This window comes from Ranitomeya imitator, chromosome 10, assembly GCF_032444005.1.
Source record: "Ranitomeya imitator isolate aRanImi1 chromosome 10, aRanImi1.pri, whole genome shotgun sequence".
Classification (NCBI taxonomy): Eukaryota; Metazoa; Chordata; class Amphibia; order Anura; family Dendrobatidae; genus Ranitomeya; species Ranitomeya imitator.
The window spans coordinates 41,288,220-41,305,965 of record NC_091291.1 but is presented as its reverse complement, the minus strand read 5'-3'; the positions used below and the strand labels follow the sequence as shown (position 1 = coordinate 41,305,965).

The window sequence follows — 17,746 nt, the reverse complement described above, 5'->3', positions numbered from 1 at the left end:
AAGCACACCGGCTCACAGGCACACAAGCACCCCGGCACACAAGCACCCCGGCTCACAGGCACACAGGCACCCCGGCTCACAGGCACACAGGCTCACAAGGACACAGGCACACAAGCACCCCGGCTCACAGGCACGCAAGCACCCCGGCTCACAGGCACGCAAGCACCCCGGCTCACAGGCACGCAAGCACCCCGGCTCACAGGCACACAAGGACACAGGCACACAAGCACCCCGGCTCACAGGCACACAAGCACCCCGGCTCACAGGCACACAAGGACACAGGCACACAAGCACCCCGGCTCACAGGCACGCAATCACCCCGGCTCACAGGCACGCAAGCACCCCGGCTCACAGGCACACAAGGACACAGGCACACAAGCACCCCGGCTCACAGGCACACAAGCACCCCGGCTCACAGGCACACAAGGACACAGGTACACAAGCACCCCGGCTCACAGGCACACAAGCACCCCGGCTCACAGGCACACAAGCACCCCGGCTCACAGGCACACAAGGACACAGACACACAAGCACCCCGGCTCACAGGCACACAAGCACCCCGGCTCACAGGCACACAAGCACCCCAGCACACAAGCACCCCGGCTCACAGGCACACAAGCACCCCGGCACACAAGCACCCAGGCTCACAGGCACACAAGCACCCCGGCTCACAGGCACACAAGCACCCCGGCTCACAGGCACACAAGCACCCCGGCACACAAGCACCCCGGCTCACCGGCACACAAGCACCCCGGCTCACAGGCACACAAGCACCCCGGCACACAAGCACCCCGGCTCACAGGCACACAAGCACCCCGGCACACAAGCACCCCGGCTCACAGGCACACAAGCACCCCGGCTCACAGGCACACAAGCACCCCGGCACGCAAGCACCCCGGCTCACAGGCACGCAAGCACCCCGGCTCACAGGCACGCAAGCACCCCGGCTCACAGGCACGCAAGCACCCCGGCTCACAGGCACGCAAGCACCCCGGCTCACAGGCACGCAAGCACCCCGGCTCACAGGCACGCAAGCACCCCGGCTCACAGGCACGCAAGCACCCCGGCACACAAGCACCCCGGCTCACAGGCACACAAGCACCCCGGCACACAAGCACCCCGGCTCACAGGCACACAAGCACCCCGGCTCACAGGCACACAAGCACCCCGGCACGCAAGCACCCCGGCTCACAGGCACACAAGCACCCCGGCTCACAGGCACGCAAGCACCCCGGCTCACAGGCACGCAAGCACCCCGGCTCACAGGCACGCAAGCACCCCGGCTCACAGGCACGCAAGCACCCCGGCTCACAGGCACGCAAGCACCCCGGCTCACAGGCACGCAAGCACCCCGGCTCACAGGCACGCAAGCACCCCGGCTCACAGGCACGCAAGCACCCCGGCTCACAGGCACGCAAGCACCCCGGCTCACAGGCACGCAAGCACCCCGGCTCACAGGCACGCAAGCACCCCGGCTCACAGGCACGCAAGCACCCCGGCTCACAGGCACGCAAGCACCCCGGCTCACAGGCACGCAAGCACCCCGGCTCACAGGCACGCAAGCACCCCGGCTCACAGGCACGCAAGCACCCCGGCTCACAGGCACGCAAGCACCCCGGCTCACCGGCTCACAGGCACGCAAGCACCCCGGCTCACAGGCACGCAAGCACCCCGGCTCACAGGCACGCAAGCACCCCGGCTCACAGGCACACAAGCACCCCGGCTCACCGGCTCACAGGCACACAAGCACACCGGCACACCGGCTCACAGACCAGCTGAAAAAAACAGCGATCAACGCGTCTCAACTATCCGTCTATTCATGACTTGAGACAGCGCCCCCAACGGCCGCACGAAGCCGCTCACACATTTCCGCCCTCGGTCGCGGAAGCCACGCCCCCTACACGACTTCAGCCCAAAGCCCCGCCCTGAAGCTTACGCCGCCCGCCCCCATCTCCACAGCCCTGCACAGCGCCACCCGCAGGCCTCTCGCAGCGCACCGGAACCCCCCTCTTCCCCCACCCGTGGTCCTGGAGAGCGGAAGCGGAAGACTCGGCTCTTTCCGCTGCTGCCGTCCTTCCAGAGATTGCCTACTACCCCCCCACAGTGACAGCAGCGACAGCCGGGACTGTGCGCTCCTCCCGCCCCTCTCCTGCACCCCCTCACCGGGAAGCGGAGCTCCGGCCGCCGCGCCTGCCTCGTACGTCCAGTGTGTGGGGAGAGCCGCCACCGGGTGAGTGTGTGCACCGGGCCTGTCACGCGTGGGCTCCTGAGAACTCTCCTGGGGGCGCTTAACCCCTGCCGGGCCGGCCCTGGCTGCAGCGTATCTCCTAGCAACACTGCGGCCTGGAAACCTTATTACCCGGCGTGCCCTGCGCCTGCTCCCAACTGCTGAGCGTGACACCACATAACCCTCCACCGGCGGCCGGCCACTGACACCGGCCACTGACAGCTCCTCTCCGGGGGCCAGCCACTGACAGCTCCTCACCTGCGGCCGGCCACTGACAGCTCCTCACCTGCGGCCGGCCACTGACAGCTCCTCACCTGCGGCCGGCCACTGACAGCTCCTCACCTGCGGCCGGCCACTGACAGCTCCTCACCTGCGGCCGGCCACTGACAGCTCCTCACCTGCGGCCGGCCACTGACACCGGCCACTGACAGCTCCTCTCCGGGGGCCAGCCACTGACAGCTCCTCACCTGCGGCCGGCCACTGACACCGGCCACTGACAGCTCCTCTCCGGGGGCCAGCCACTGACAGCTCCTCACCTGCGGCCGGCCACTGACAGCTCCTCTCCGGGGGCCAGCCACTGACAGCTCCTCACCTGCGGCCGGCCACTGACAGCTCCTCACCTGCACCGGTCACTGACACCGGCCACTGACAGCTCCTCTCCTGCACCGGTCACTGACACCGGCCACTGACAGCTCCTCTCCGGGGGCCGGCCACTGACAGCTCCTCACCTGCGGCCGGCCACTGACAGCTCCTCACCTGCGGCCGGCCACTGACAGCTCCTCACCTGCGGCCGGCCACTGACAGCTCCTCTCCGGGGGCCGGCCACTGACAGCTCCTCACCTGCGGCCGGCCACTGACAGCTCCTCACCTGCGGCCGGCCACTGACAGCTCCTCACCTGCACCGGTCACTGACAGCTCCTCACCTGCACCGGTCACTGACAGCTCCTCACCTGCACCGGTCACTGACAGCTCCTCACCTGCACCGGTCACTGACAGCTCCTCACCTGCACCGGTCACTGACAGCTCCTCACCTGCACCGGTCACTGACAGCTCCTCACCTGCACCGGTCACTGACAGCTCCTCACCTGCACCGGTCACTGACAGCTCCTCACCTGCACCGGTCACTGACAGCTCCTCACCTGCACCGGTCACTGACAGCTCCTCACCTGCACCGGTCACTGACAGCTCCTCACCTGCGGCCGGCCACTGACAGCTCCTCACCTGCACCGGTCACTGACAGCTCCTCACCTGCACCGGTCACTGACAGCTCCTCACCTGCACAGGTCACTGACAGCTCCTCACCTGCACCGGTCACTGACAGCTCCTCACCTGCACCGGTCACTGACAGCTCCTCACCTGCACCGGTCACTGACAGCTCCTCACCTGCGGCCGGCCACTGACAGCTCCTCACCTGCGGCCGGCCACTGACAGCTCCTCTCCGGGGGCCAGCCACTGACAGCTCCTCACCTGCACCGGTCACTGACAGCTCCTCACCTGCACTGGTCACTGACAGCTCCTCACCTGCGGCCGGCCACTGACAGCTCCTCACCTGCGGCCGGCCACTGACAGCTCCTCACCTGCGGCCGGCCACTGACAGCTCCTCACCTGCGGCCGGCCACTGACAGCTCCCCACCTGCGGCCGGCCACTGACAGCTCCTCACCTGCACCGGTCACTGACAGCTCCTCACCTGCGGCCGGCCACTGACAGCTCCTCACCTGCGGCCGGCCACTGACAGCTCCTCACCTGCGGCCGGCCACTGACAGCTCCTCACCTGCGGCCGGCCACTGACAGCTCCTCACCTGCGGCCGGCCACTGACAGCTCCTCACCTGCGGCCGGCCACTGACAGCTCCTCACCTGCGGCCGGCCACTGACAGCTCCTCACCTGCGGCCGGCCACTGACAGCTCCTCACCTGCGGCCGGCCACTGACAGCTCCTCACCTGCGGCCGGCCACTGACAGCTCCTCACCTGCGGCCGGCCACTGACAGCTCCTCACCTGCGGCCGGCCACTGACAGCTCCTCACCTGCGGCCGGCCACTGACAGCTCCTCACCTGCGGCCGGCCACTGACAGCTCCTCACCTGCGGCCGGCCACTGACAGCTCCTCACCTGCGGCCGGTCACTGACAGCTCCTCACCTGCGGCCGGCCACTGACAGCTCCTCACCTGCGGCCGGCCACTGACAGCTCCTCACCTGCGGCCGGCCACTGACAGCTCCTCACCTGCACCGGTCACTGACAGCTCCTCACCTGCACCGGTCACTGACAGCTCCTCACCTGCGGCCGGCCACTGACAGCTCCTCACCTGCGGCCGGCCACTGACAGCTCCTCACCTGCGGCCGGCCACTGACAGCTCCTCACCTGCGGCCGGCCACTGACAGCTCCTCACCTGCGGCCGGCCACTGACAGCTCCTCACCTGCGGCCGGCCACTGACAGCTCCTCACCTGCGGCCGGCCACTGACAGCTCCTCACCTGCCCGGTCACTGACAGCTCCTCACCTGCGGCCGGTCACTGACAGCTCCTCACCTGCGGCCGGCCACTGACAGCTCCTCACCTGCGGCCGGCCACTGACAGCTCCTCACCTGCGGCCGGCCACTGACAGCTCCTCACCTGCGGCCGGCCACTGACAGCTCCTCACCTGCACCGGTCACTGACAGCTCCTCACCTGCACCGGTCACTGACAGCTCCTCACCTGCGGCCGGTCACTGACAGCTCCTCACCTGCGGCCGGCCACTGACAGCTCCTCACCTGCGGCCGGTCACTGACAGCTCCTCACCTGCGGCCGGTCACTGACAGCTCCTCACCTGCGGCCGGTCACTGACAGCTCCTCACCTGCGGCCGGCCACTGACAGCTCCTCACCTGCGGCCGGCCACTGACAGCTCCTCACCTGCGGCCGGCCACTGACAGCTCCTCACCTGCGGCCGGCCACTGACAGCTCCTCACCTGCGGCCGGCCACTGACAGCTCCTCACCTGCGGCCGGCCACTGACAGCTCCTCACCTGCGGCCGGCCACTGACAGCTCCTCACCTGCGGCCGGCCACTGACAGCTCCTCACCTGCGGCCGGCCACTGACAGCTCCTCACCTGCGGCCGGCCACTGACAGCTCCTCACCTGCGGCCGGCCACTGACAGCTCCTCACCTGCGGCCGGCCACTGACAGCTCCTCACCTGCGGCCGGCCACTGACAGCTCCTCACCTGCGGCCGGCCACTGACAGCTCCTCACCTGCGGCCGGCCACTGACAGCTCCTCACCTGCGGCCGGCCACTGACAGCTCCTCACCTGCGGCCGGCCACTGACAGCTCCTCACCTGCGGCCGGCCACTGACAGCTCCTCACCTGCGGCCGGCCACTGACAGCTCCTCACCTGCGGCCGGCCACTGACAGCTCCTCACCTGCGGCCGGCCACTGACAGCTCCTCACCTGCGGCCGGTCACTGACAGCTCCTCACCTGCGGCCGGCCACTGACAGCTCCTCACCTGCGGCCGGCCACTGACAGCTCCTCACCTGCGGCCGGCCACTGACAGCTCCTCACCTGCACCGGTCACTGACAGCTCCTCACCTGCACCGGTCACTGACAGCTCCTCACCTGCGGCCGGCCACTGACAGCTCCTCACCTGCGGCCGGCCACTGACAGCTCCTCACCTGCGGCCGGCCACTGACAGCTCCTCACCTGCGGCCGGCCACTGACAGCTCCTCACCTGCGGCCGGCCACTGACAGCTCCTCACCTGCGGCCGGCCACTGACAGCTCCTCACCTGCGGCCGGCCACTGACAGCTCCTCACCTGCCCGGTCACTGACAGCTCCTCACCTGCGGCCGGTCACTGACAGCTCCTCACCTGCGGCCGGCCACTGACAGCTCCTCACCTGCGGCCGGCCACTGACAGCTCCTCACCTGCGGCCGGCCACTGACAGCTCCTCACCTGCGGCCGGCCACTGACAGCTCCTCACCTGCACCGGTCACTGACAGCTCCTCACCTGCACCGGTCACTGACAGCTCCTCACCTGCGGCCGGTCACTGACAGCTCCTCACCTGCGGCCGGCCACTGACAGCTCCTCACCTGCGGCCGGTCACTGACAGCTCCTCACCTGCGGCCGGTCACTGACAGCTCCTCACCTGCGGCCGGTCACTGACAGCTCCTCACCTGCGGCCGGCCACTGACAGCTCCTCACCTGCGGCCGGCCACTGACAGCTCCTCACCTGCGGCCGGCCACTGACAGCTCCTCACCTGCGGCCGGCCACTGACAGCTCCTCACCTGCGGCCGGCCACTGACAGCTCCTCACCTGCGGCCGGCCACTGACAGCTCCTCACCTGCGGCCGGCCACTGACAGCTCCTCACCTGCGGCCGGCCACTGACAGCTCCTCACCTGCGGCCGGCCACTGACAGCTCCTCACCTGCGGCCGGCCACTGACAGCTCCTCACCTGCGGCCGGCCACTGACAGCTCCTCACCTGCGGCCGGCCACTGACAGCTCCTCACCTGCGGCCGGCCACTGACAGCTCCTCACCTGCGGCCGGCCACTGACAGCTCCTCACCTGCGGCCGGCCACTGACAGCTCCTCACCTGCGGCCGGCCACTGACAGCTCCTCACCTGCGGCCGGCCACTGACAGCTCCTCACCTGCGGCCGGCCACTGACAGCTCCTCACCTGCGGCCGGCCACTGACAGCTCCTCACCTGCGGCCGGCCACTGACAGCTCCTCACCTGCGGCCGGCCACTGACAGCTCCTCACCTGCGGCCGGCCACTGACAGCTCCTCACCTGCGGCCGGCCACTGACAGCTCCTCACCTGCGGCCGGCCACTGACAGCTCCTCACCTGCGGCCGGCCACTGACAGCTCCTCACCTGCGGCCGGCCACTGACAGCTCCTCACCTGCGGCCGGCCACTGACAGCTCCTCACCTGCGGCCGGCCACTGACAGCTCCTCACCTGCGGCCGGCCACTGACAGCTCCTCACCTGCGGCCGGCCACTGACAGCTCCTCACCTGCGGCCGGCCACTGACAGCTCCTCACCTGCGGCCGGCCACTGACAGCTCCTCACCTGCGGCCGGCCACTGACAGCTCCTCACCTGCGGCCGGCCACTGACAGCTCCTCACCTGCGGCCGGCCACTGACAGCTCCTCACCTGCGGCCGGCCACTGACAGCTCCTCACCTGCGGCCGGCCACTGACAGCTCCTCACCTGCGGCCGGCCACTGACAGCTCCTCACCTGCGGCCGGCCACTGACAGCTCCTCACCTGCGGCCGGCCACTGACAGCTCCTCACCTGCGGCCGGCCACTGACAGCTCCTCACCTGCGGCCGGCCACTGACAGCTCCTCACCTGCGGCCGGCCACTGACAGCTCCTCACCTGCGGCCGGCCACTGACAGCTCCTCACCTGCGGCCGGCCACTGACAGCTCCTCACCTGCGGCCGGCCACTGACAGCTCCTCACCGGGGGCCAGCCACTGACAGCTCCTCACCTGCACCGGTCACTGACAGCTCCTCACCTGCGACCGGCCACTGACAGCTCCTCACCTGCGGCCGGCCACTGACAGCTCCTCACCTGCGGCCGGCCACTGACAGCTCCTCACCTGCGGCCGGCCACTGACAGCTCCTCACCTGCGGCCGGCCACTGACAGCTCCTCACCTGCGGCCGGCCACTGACAGCTCCTCACCTGCGGCCGGCCACTGACAGCTCCTCACCTGCGGCCGGCCACTGACAGCTCCTCACCTGCGGCCGGCCACTGACAGCTCCTCACCTGCGGCCGGCCACTGACAGCTCCTCACCTGCGGCCGGCCACTGACAGCTCCTCACCTGCGGCCGGCCACTGACAGCTCCTCTCCGGGGGCCAGCCACTGACAGCTCCTCACCTGCACCGGCCACTGACAGCTCCTCACCTGCGGCCGGCCACTGACAGCTCCTCACCTGCGGCCGGCCACTGACAGCTCCTCTCCGGGGGCCAGCCACTGACAGCTCCTCACCTGCACCGGCCACTGACAGCTCCTCACCTGCGGCCGGCCACTGACAGCTCCTCACCTGCGGCCGGCCACTGACAGCTCCTCTCCGGGGGCCAGCCACTGACAGCTCCTCACCTGCACCGGTCACTGACAGCTCCTCACCTGCGACCGGCCACTGACAGCTCCTCACCTGCGGCCGGCCACTGACAGCTCCTCACCTGCGGCCGGCCACTGACAGCTCCTCACCTGCGGCCGGCCACTGACAGCTCCTCACCTGCGGCCGGCCACTGACAGCTCCTCACCTGCGGCCGGCCACTGACAGCTCCTCACCTGCGGCCGGCCACTGACAGCTCCTCACCTGCGGCCGGCCACTGACAGCTCCTCACCTGCGGCCGGCCACTGACAGCTCCTCACCTGCGGCCGGCCACTGACAGCTCCTCTCCGGGGGCCGGCCACTGACAGCTCCTCACCTGCGGCCGGCCACTGACAGCTCCTCACCTGCGGCCGGCCACTGACAGCTCCTCTCCGGGGGCCAGCCACTGACAGCTCCTCACCTGCACCGGCCACTGACAGCTCCTCACCTGCGGCCGGCCACTGACAGCTCCTCACCTGCGGCCGGCCACTGACAGCTCCTCTCCGGGGGCCAGCCACTGACAGCTCCTCACCTGCACCGGTCACTGACAGCTCCTCACCTGCGGCCGGCCACTGACAGCTCCTCACCTGCGGCCGGCCACTGACAGCTCCTCACCTGCGGCCGGCCACTGACAGCTCCTCACCTGCGGCCGGCCACTGACAGCTCCTCACCTGCGGCCGGCCACTGACAGCTCCTCACCTGCGGCCGGCCACTGACAGCTCCTCACCTGCGGCCGGCCACTGACAGCTCCTCACCTGCGGCCGGCCACTGACAGCTCCTCACCTGCGGCCGGCCACTGACAGCTCCTCACCTGCGGCCGGCCACTGACAGCTCCTCACCTGCGGCCGGCCACTGACAGCTCCTCACCTGCGGCCGGCCACTGACAGCTCCTCACCTGCGGCCGGCCACTGACAGCTCCTCACCTGCGGCCGGCCACTGACAGCTCCTCACCTGCGGCCGGCCACTGACAGCTCCTCACCTGCGGCCGGCCACTGACAGCTCCTCACCTGCGGCCGGCCACTGACAGCTCCTCACCTGCGGCCGGCCACTGACAGCTCCTCACCTGCGGCCGGCCACTGACAGCTCCTCACCTGCGGCCGGCCACTGACAGCTCCTCACCTGCGGCCGGCCACTGACAGCTCCTCACCTGCGGCCGGCCACTGACAGCTCCTCACCTGCGGCCGGCCACTGACAGCTCCTCACCTGCGGCCGGCCACTGACAGCTCCTCACCTGCGGCCGGCCACTGACAGCTCCTCACCTGCGGCCGGCCACTGACAGCTCCTCACCTGCGGCCGGCCACTGACAGCTCCTCACCTGCGGCCGGCCACTGACAGCTCCTCACCTGCGGCCGGCCACTGACAGCTCCTCACCTGCGGCCGGCCACTGACAGCTCCTCACCTGGGGCCGGCCACTGACAGCTCCTCACCTGCGGCCGGCCACTGACAGCTCCTCACCTGCGGCCGGCCACTGACAGCTCCTCACCTGCGGCCGGCCACTGACAGCTCCTCACCTGCGGCCGGCCACTGACAGCTCCTCACCTGCGGCCGGCCACTGACAGCTCCTCACCTGCGGCCGGCCACTGACAGCTCCTCACCTGCGGCCGGCCACTGACAGCTCCTCACCTGCGGCCGGCCACTGACAGCTCCTCACCTGCGGCCGGCCACTGACAGCTCCTCACCTGCGGCCGGCCACTGACAGCTCCTCACCTGCGGCCGGCCACTGACAGCTCCTCACCTGCGGCCGGCCACTGACAGCTCCTCACCTGGGGCCGGCCACTGACAGCTCCTCACCTGGGGCCGGCCACTGACAGCTCCTCACCTGGGGCCGGCCACTGACAGCTCCTCACCTGCGGCCGGCCACTGACAGCTCCTCACCTGCGGCCGGCCACTGACAGCTCCTCACCTGCGGCCGGCCACTGACAGCTCCCCACCTGCGGCCGGCCACTGACAGCTCCTCACCTGCACCGGTCACTGACACCGGCCACTGACAGCTCCTCTCCGGGGGCCAGCCACTGACAGCTCCTCACCTGCGGCCGGCCACTGACAGCTCCTCACCTGCACCGGTCACTGACACCGGCCACTGACAGCTCCTCTCCGGGGGCCAGCCACTGACAGCTCCTCACCTGCGGCCGGCCACTGACAGCTCCTCACCTGCGGCCGGCCACTGACAGCTCCTCACCTGCGGCCGGCCACTGACAGCTCCTCACCTGCGGCCGGCCACTGACAGCTCCTCACCTGCGGCCGGCCACTGACAGCTCCTCACCTGCGGCCGGCCACTGACAGCTCCTCACCTGCGGCCGGCCACTGACAGCTCCTCACCTGCGGCCGGCCACTGACAGCTCCTCACCTGCGGCCGGCCACTGACAGCTCCTCACCTGCGGCCGGCCACTGACAGCTCCTCACCTGCGGCCGGCCTCTGACAGCTCCTCACCTGCGGCCGGCCACTGACAGCTCCCCACCTGCGGCCGGCCACTGACAGCTCCTCACCTGCACCGGTCACTGACACCGGCCACTGACAGCTCCTCTCCGGGGGCCGGCCACTGACAGCTCCTCACCTGCGGCCGGCCACTGACAGCTCCTCACCTGCACCGGTCACTGACACCGGCCACTGACAGCTCCTCTCCGGGGGCCAGCCACTGACAGCTCCTCACCTGCGGCCGGCCACTGACAGCTCCTCACCTGCGGCCGGCCACTGACAGCTCCTCACCTGCGGCCGGCCACTGACAGCTCCTCACCTGCGGCCGGCCACTGACAGCTCCTCACCTGCGGCCGGCCACTGACAGCTCCTCACCTGCGGCCGGCCACTGACAGCTCCTCACCTGCGGCCGGCCACTGACAGCTCCTCACCTGCGGCCGGCCACTGACAGCTCCTCACCTGCGGCCGGCCACTGACAGCTCCTCACCTGCGGCCGGCCACTGACAGCTCCTCACCTGCGGCCGGCCACTGACAGCTCCTCACCTGCGGCCGGCCACTGACAGCTCCTCACCTGCGGCCGGCCACTGACAGCTCCTCACCTGCGGCCGGCCACTGACAGCTCCTCACCTGCGGCCGGCCACTGACAGCTCCTCACCTGCGGCCGGCCACTGACAGCTCCTCACCTGCGGCCGGCCACTGACAGCTCCCCACCTGCGGCCGGCCACTGACAGCTCCTCACCGGCGTCCGGCCACTTGACAGCTCCTCACCGGCGTCCGGCCACTGACAGCTCCTCACCGAGCATTTTTTTTACTTATCATTTTGATGGCCTATTATAGTTCCAAAAAATGGCGTCCACCGTGTTGCTGAATGCAGATTTTTGTACAATTCAGTTAGTCATTTATTCCCTTATCTCTAGTTGTCTAGATCTTTTATGTTGCTTTTATCCTGGTTTGCTGTTCACATGTCCGCGTATTTTTTGTCTGACTGTTTTTGATTCGAGTCAAGGACCACAATCACCCGTACAAGAATGAATCCATGAAAATCAGAGACCGTGCATCTCCGGGCCGTCTGTGTGCGTCCATGATTAGCATGGGAAAGGATAGGAGTTGATTTGTAATGTATGTAATCAGGAGAGCAGACTCAGTCATTACATGTCTCACACTGCCATCGCCCCTTTTTGTTTACCGTATATACTCGAGTATAAGCCGACCCCCCTAATTTTGCCACAAAAAACTGGGAAAACTTATTGACTCGAGTATAAGCCTAGGGTAGAAAATGCAGCAGCTACCGGTGAATTTCAAAAATAAAAATAGATGCTCCATACCGTTCATTATTGCCCCATAGATGCTCCATATACAACTGTGCTATATAGAATGCTCTGCACCGTTCATTATTGCCCCATAGATGCTCCTTATAATGCTGTGCCATATATAATGTTCTGCACCTTTGATTATGGTTCCATAGATGCCCCTTATAATGCTGTGCCATATATAATGCTCTGCACCTTTGATTATGGCCCCATAGATGCTCCTTATAATGCTGTGCCATATATGCTCTGCACCTTTGATTATGGCCCCATAGATGCTCCTTATAATGCTGTGCCATATATGCTCTGCACCTTTGATTATGGCCCCATAGATGCTCCTTATAATGCTGTGCCATATATGCTCTGCACCTTTGATTATGGCCCCATAAATGCTCCTTATAATGCTGTGCCATATATAATGCTCTGCACCTTTGATTATGGCCCCATAGATGCTCCTTATAATGCTGTGCCATATATAATGCTCTGCACCTTTGATTATGGCCCCATAGATGCCCCTTATAATGCTGTGCCATATATGCTCTGCACCTTTGATTATGGCCCCATAGATGCTCCTTATAATGCTGTGCCATATATGCTCTGCACCTTTGATTATGGCCCCATAGATGCTCCTTATAATGCTGTGCCATATATGCTCTGCACCTTTGATTATGGCCCCATAAATGCTCCTTATAATGTTGTGCCATATATGCTCTGCACCTTTGATTATGGCCCCATAGATGCCCCTTATAATGCTGTGCCATATATAATGCTCTGCACCTTTGATTATGGCCCCATAGATGCTCCTTATAATGCTGTGCCATATATAATGCTCTGCACCTTTGATTATGGCCCCATAAATGCTCCTTATAATGTTGTGCCATATATGCTCTGCACCTTTGATTATGGCCCCATAAATGCTCCTTATAATGTTGTGCCATATATAATGCTCTGCACCTTTGATTATGGCCCCATAGATGCTCCTTATAATGCTGTGCCATATATGCTCTGCACCTTTGATTATGGCCCCATAGATGCCCCTTATAATGCTGTGCCATATATGCTCTGCACCTTTGATTATGGCCCCATAGATGCTCCTTATAATGCTGTGCCATATATGCTCTGCACCTTTGATTATGGCCCCATAGATGCTCCTTATAATGTTGTGCCATATATGCTCTGCACCTTTGATTATGGCCCCATAAATGCTCCTTATAATGTTGTGCCATATATAATGCTCTGCACCTTTGATTATGGCCCCATAAATGCTCCTTATAATGTTGTGCCATATATGCTCTGCACCTTTGATTATGGCCCCATAGGTGCTCCTTATAATGCTGTGCCATATATAATGCTCTGCACCTTTGATTATGGCCCCATAGATGCTCCTTATAATGCTGTGCCATATATAATGCTCTGCACCTTTGATTATGGCCCCATAAATGCTCCTTATAATGTTGTGCCATATATGCTCTGCACCTTTGATTATGGCCCCATAAATGCTCCTTATAATGTTGTGCCATATATGCTCTGCACCTTTGATTATGGCCCCATAAATGCTCCTTATAATGTTGTGCCATATATGCTCTGCACCTTTGATTATGGCCCCATAAATGCTCCTTATAATGTTGTGCCATATATGCTCTGCACCTTTGATTATGGCCCCATAGATGCTCCTTATAATGCTGTGCCATATATAATGCTCTGCACCTTTGATTATGGCCCCATAAATGCTCCTTATAATGTTGTGCCATATATGCTCTGCACCTTTGATTATGGCCCCATAAATGCTCCTTATAATGTTGTGCCATATATGCTCTGCACCTTTGATTATGGCCCCATAGATGCTCCTTATAATGCTGTGCCATATATAATGCTCTGCACCTTTGATTATGGCCCCATAAATGCTCCTTATAATGCTGTGCCATATATGCTCTGCACCTTTGATTATGGCCCCATAGATGCTCCTTATAATGCTGTGCCATATATGCTCTGCACCTTTGATTATGGCCCCATAGATGCTCCTTATAATGTTGTGCCATATATGCTCTGCACCTTTGATTATAGCCCCATAAATGCTCCTTATAATGTTGTGCCATATATAATGCTCTGCACCTTTGATTATGGCCCCATAGATGCTCCTTATAATGCTGTGCCATATATGCTCTGCACCTTTGATTATGGCCCCATAGATGCCCCTTATAATGCTGTGCCATATATGCTCTGCACCTTTGATTATGGCCCCATAAATGCTCCTTATAATGCTGTGCCATATATGCTCTGCACCTTTGATTATGGCCCCATAAATGCCCCTTATAATGTTGTGCCATATATGCTCTGCACCTTTGATTATGGCCCCATAGATGCCCCTTATAATGCTGTGCCATATATAATGCTCTGCACCTTTGATTATGGCCCCATAGATGCTCCTTATAATGCTGTGCCATATATGCTCTGCACCTTTGATTATGGCCCCATAGGTGCTCCTTATAATGCTGTGCCCTATATGCTCTGCACCTTTGATTATGGCCCCATAGATGCTCCTTATAATGCTGTGCCATATATGCTCTGCACCTTTGATTATGGCCCCATAGGTGCTCCTTATAATGCTGTGCCATATATGCTCTGCACCTTTGATTATGGCCCCATAGATGCTCCTTATAATGCTGTGCCATATATGCTCTGCACCTTTAATAATAAATAATAATCTTTATTTTTATATAGCGCTAACATATTCCGCAGCGCTTTACAGTTTGCACACATTATCATCACTGTCCCTGATGGGGCTCACAATCTAGAATCCCTATCAGTATGTCTTTGGAATGTGGGAGGAAACCGGAGTGTCCGGAGGAAACCCACGCAAACACGGAGAGAACATACAAACTCTTTGCAGATGTTGTCCTGGGTGGGATTAGAACCCAGGACCCCAGCGCTGCAAGGCTGCTGTGCTATCCACTGCGCCACCGTGCTGCCCGTGCTGCCCACCTTTGATTATGGCTCCATAGATGCTCCTTATAATGCTGTGCCATATATAATGCTCTGCACCTTTGATTATGGCCCCATAGATGCTCCTTATAATGCTGTGCCATATATAATGCTCTGCACCTTTGATTATGGCCCCATAGATGCTCCTTATAATGCTGTGCCATATATAATGCTCTGCACCTTTGATTATGGCCCCATAGATGCTCCTTATAATGTTGTGCCATATATAATGCTCTGCACCTTTGATTATGGCCCCATAGATGCCCCTTATAATGCTGTGCCATATATGCTCTGCACCTTTGATTATGGCCCCATAGATGCTCCTTATAATGCTGTGCCATATATGCTCTGCACCTTTGATTATGGCCCCATAGATGCTCCTTATAATGCTGTGCCCTATATGCTCTGCACCTTTGATTATGGCCCCATAGATGCCCCTTATAATGCTGTGCCATATATAATGCTCTGCACCTTTGATTATGGCCCCATAGATGCCCCTTATAATGCTGTGCCATATATGCTCTGCACCTTTGATTATGGCCCCATAGATGCCCCTTATAATGCTGTGCCATATATAATGCTCTGCACCTTTGATTATGGCCCCATAGATGCTCCTTATAATGTTGTGCCATATATGCTCTGCACCTTTGATTATGGCCCCATAGATGCTCCTTATAATGCTGTGCCCTATATGCTCTGCACCTTTGATTATGGCCCCATAGATGCTCCTTATAATGTTGTGCCATATATGCTCTGCACCTTTGATTATGGCCCCATAGATGCTCCTTATAATGCTGTGCCATATATAATGCTCTGCACCTTTATGGCCCCATAGGTGCTCCTTATAATGCTGTGCCATATATGCTCTGCACCTTTGATTATGGCCCCATAGATGCTCCTTATAATGCTGTGCCATATATAATGCTCTGCACCTTTGATTATGGCCCCATAGATGCTCCTTATAATGTTGTGCCATATATGCTCTGCACCTTTGATTATGGCCCCATAGATGCTCCTTATAATGCTGTGCCCTATATGCTCTGCACCTTTGATTATGGCCCCATAGATGCTCCTTATAATGTTGTGCCATATATGCTCTGCACCTTTGATTATGGCCCCATAGATGCTCCTTATAATGCTGTGCCATATATAATGCTCTGCACCTTTATGGCCCCATAGGTGCTCCTTATAATGCTGTGCCATATATGCTCTGCACCTTTGATTATGGCCCCATAGATGCTCCTTATAATGTTGTGCCCTATATGCTCTGCACCTTTGATTATGGCCCCATAGATGCTCCTTATAATGTTGTGCCCTATATGCTCTGCACCTTTGATTATGGCCCCATAGATGCTCCTTATAATGCTGTGCCCTATATGCTCTGCACCTTTGATTATGGCCCCATAGATGCCCCTTATAATGCTGTGCCATATATAATGCTCTGCACCTTTGATTATGGCCCCATAAATGCTCCTTAGAATGCTGTGCCCCATATATGCTCTGCACCTTTGATTATAGCCCCATAGATGCTCCTTATAATGCTGTGCCATATATGCTCTGCACCTTTGATTATGGCCCCATAGATGCTCCTTATAATGCTGTGCCCTATATGCTCTGCACCTTTGATTATGGCCCCATAGATGCCCCTTATAATGCTGTGCCATATATAATGCTCTGCACCTTTGATTATGGCCCCATAGATGCCCCTTATAATGCTGTGCCATATATGCTCTGCACCTTTGATTATGGCCCCATAGATGCCCCTTATAATGCTGTGCCATATATAATGCTCTGCACCTTTGATTATGGCCCCATAGATGCTCCTTATAATGTTGTGCCATATATGCTCTGCACCTTTGATTATGGCCCCATAGATGCCCCTTATAATGCTGTGCCATATATAATGCTCTGCACCTTTGATTATGGCCCCATAGATGCCCCTTATAATGCTGTGCCATATATGCTCTGCACCTTTGATTATGGCCCCATAGATGCCCCTTATAATGCTGTGCCATATATAATGCTCTGCACCTTTGATTATGGCCCCATAGATGCTCCTTATAATGTTGTGCCATATATGCTCTGCACCTTTGATTATGGCCCCATAGGTGCCCCTTATAATGCTGTGCCATATATAATGCTCTGCACCTTTGATTATGGCCCCATAGATGCTCCTTATAATGCTGTGCCATATATGCTCTGCACCTTTGATTATGGCCCCATAGATGCTCCTTATAATGCTGTGCCCTATATGCTCTGCACCTTTGATTATGGCCCCATAGATGCTCCTTATAATGTTGTGCCATATATGCTCTGCACCTTTGATTATGGCCCCATAGGTGCCCCTTATAATGCTGTGCCATATATAATGCTCTGCACCTTTGATTATGGCCCCATAGATGCTCCTTATAATGCTGTGCCATATATGCTCTGCACCTTTGATTATGGCCCCATAGATGCCCCTTATAATGCTGTGCCATATATGCTCTGCACCTTTGATTATGGCCCCATAGATGCTCCTTATAATGCTGTGCCATATATGCTCTGCACCTTTGATTATGGCCCCATAGATGCTCCTTATAATGCTGTGCCATATATGCTCTGCACCTTTGATTATGGCCCCATAGATGCTCCTTATAATGCTGTGCCCCATATATGCTCTGCACCTTTGATTATGGCCCCATAGATGCTCCTTATAATGTTGTGCCCTATATGCTCTGCACCTTTGATTATGGCCCCATAGATGC

At 60.3% G+C, this 17,746-nt stretch overlaps 1 protein-coding gene across 1 annotated transcript in view; it reads left to right on the top strand.

The window, feature by feature from the left end:
* Positions 1-1,936: 1,936 nt before the first annotated feature.
* The window catches only part of PPP6R1 (protein phosphatase 6 regulatory subunit 1), a 78,062-nt gene continuing 62,252 nt past the window's right edge, over positions 1,937-17,746 (top strand). The window contains exon 1 of the mRNA XM_069742854.1: positions 1,937-2,230. The gene's annotated coding sequence lies outside the window, so the exon portion shown is untranslated. The remainder of the gene's footprint in view (positions 2,231-17,746) is intronic.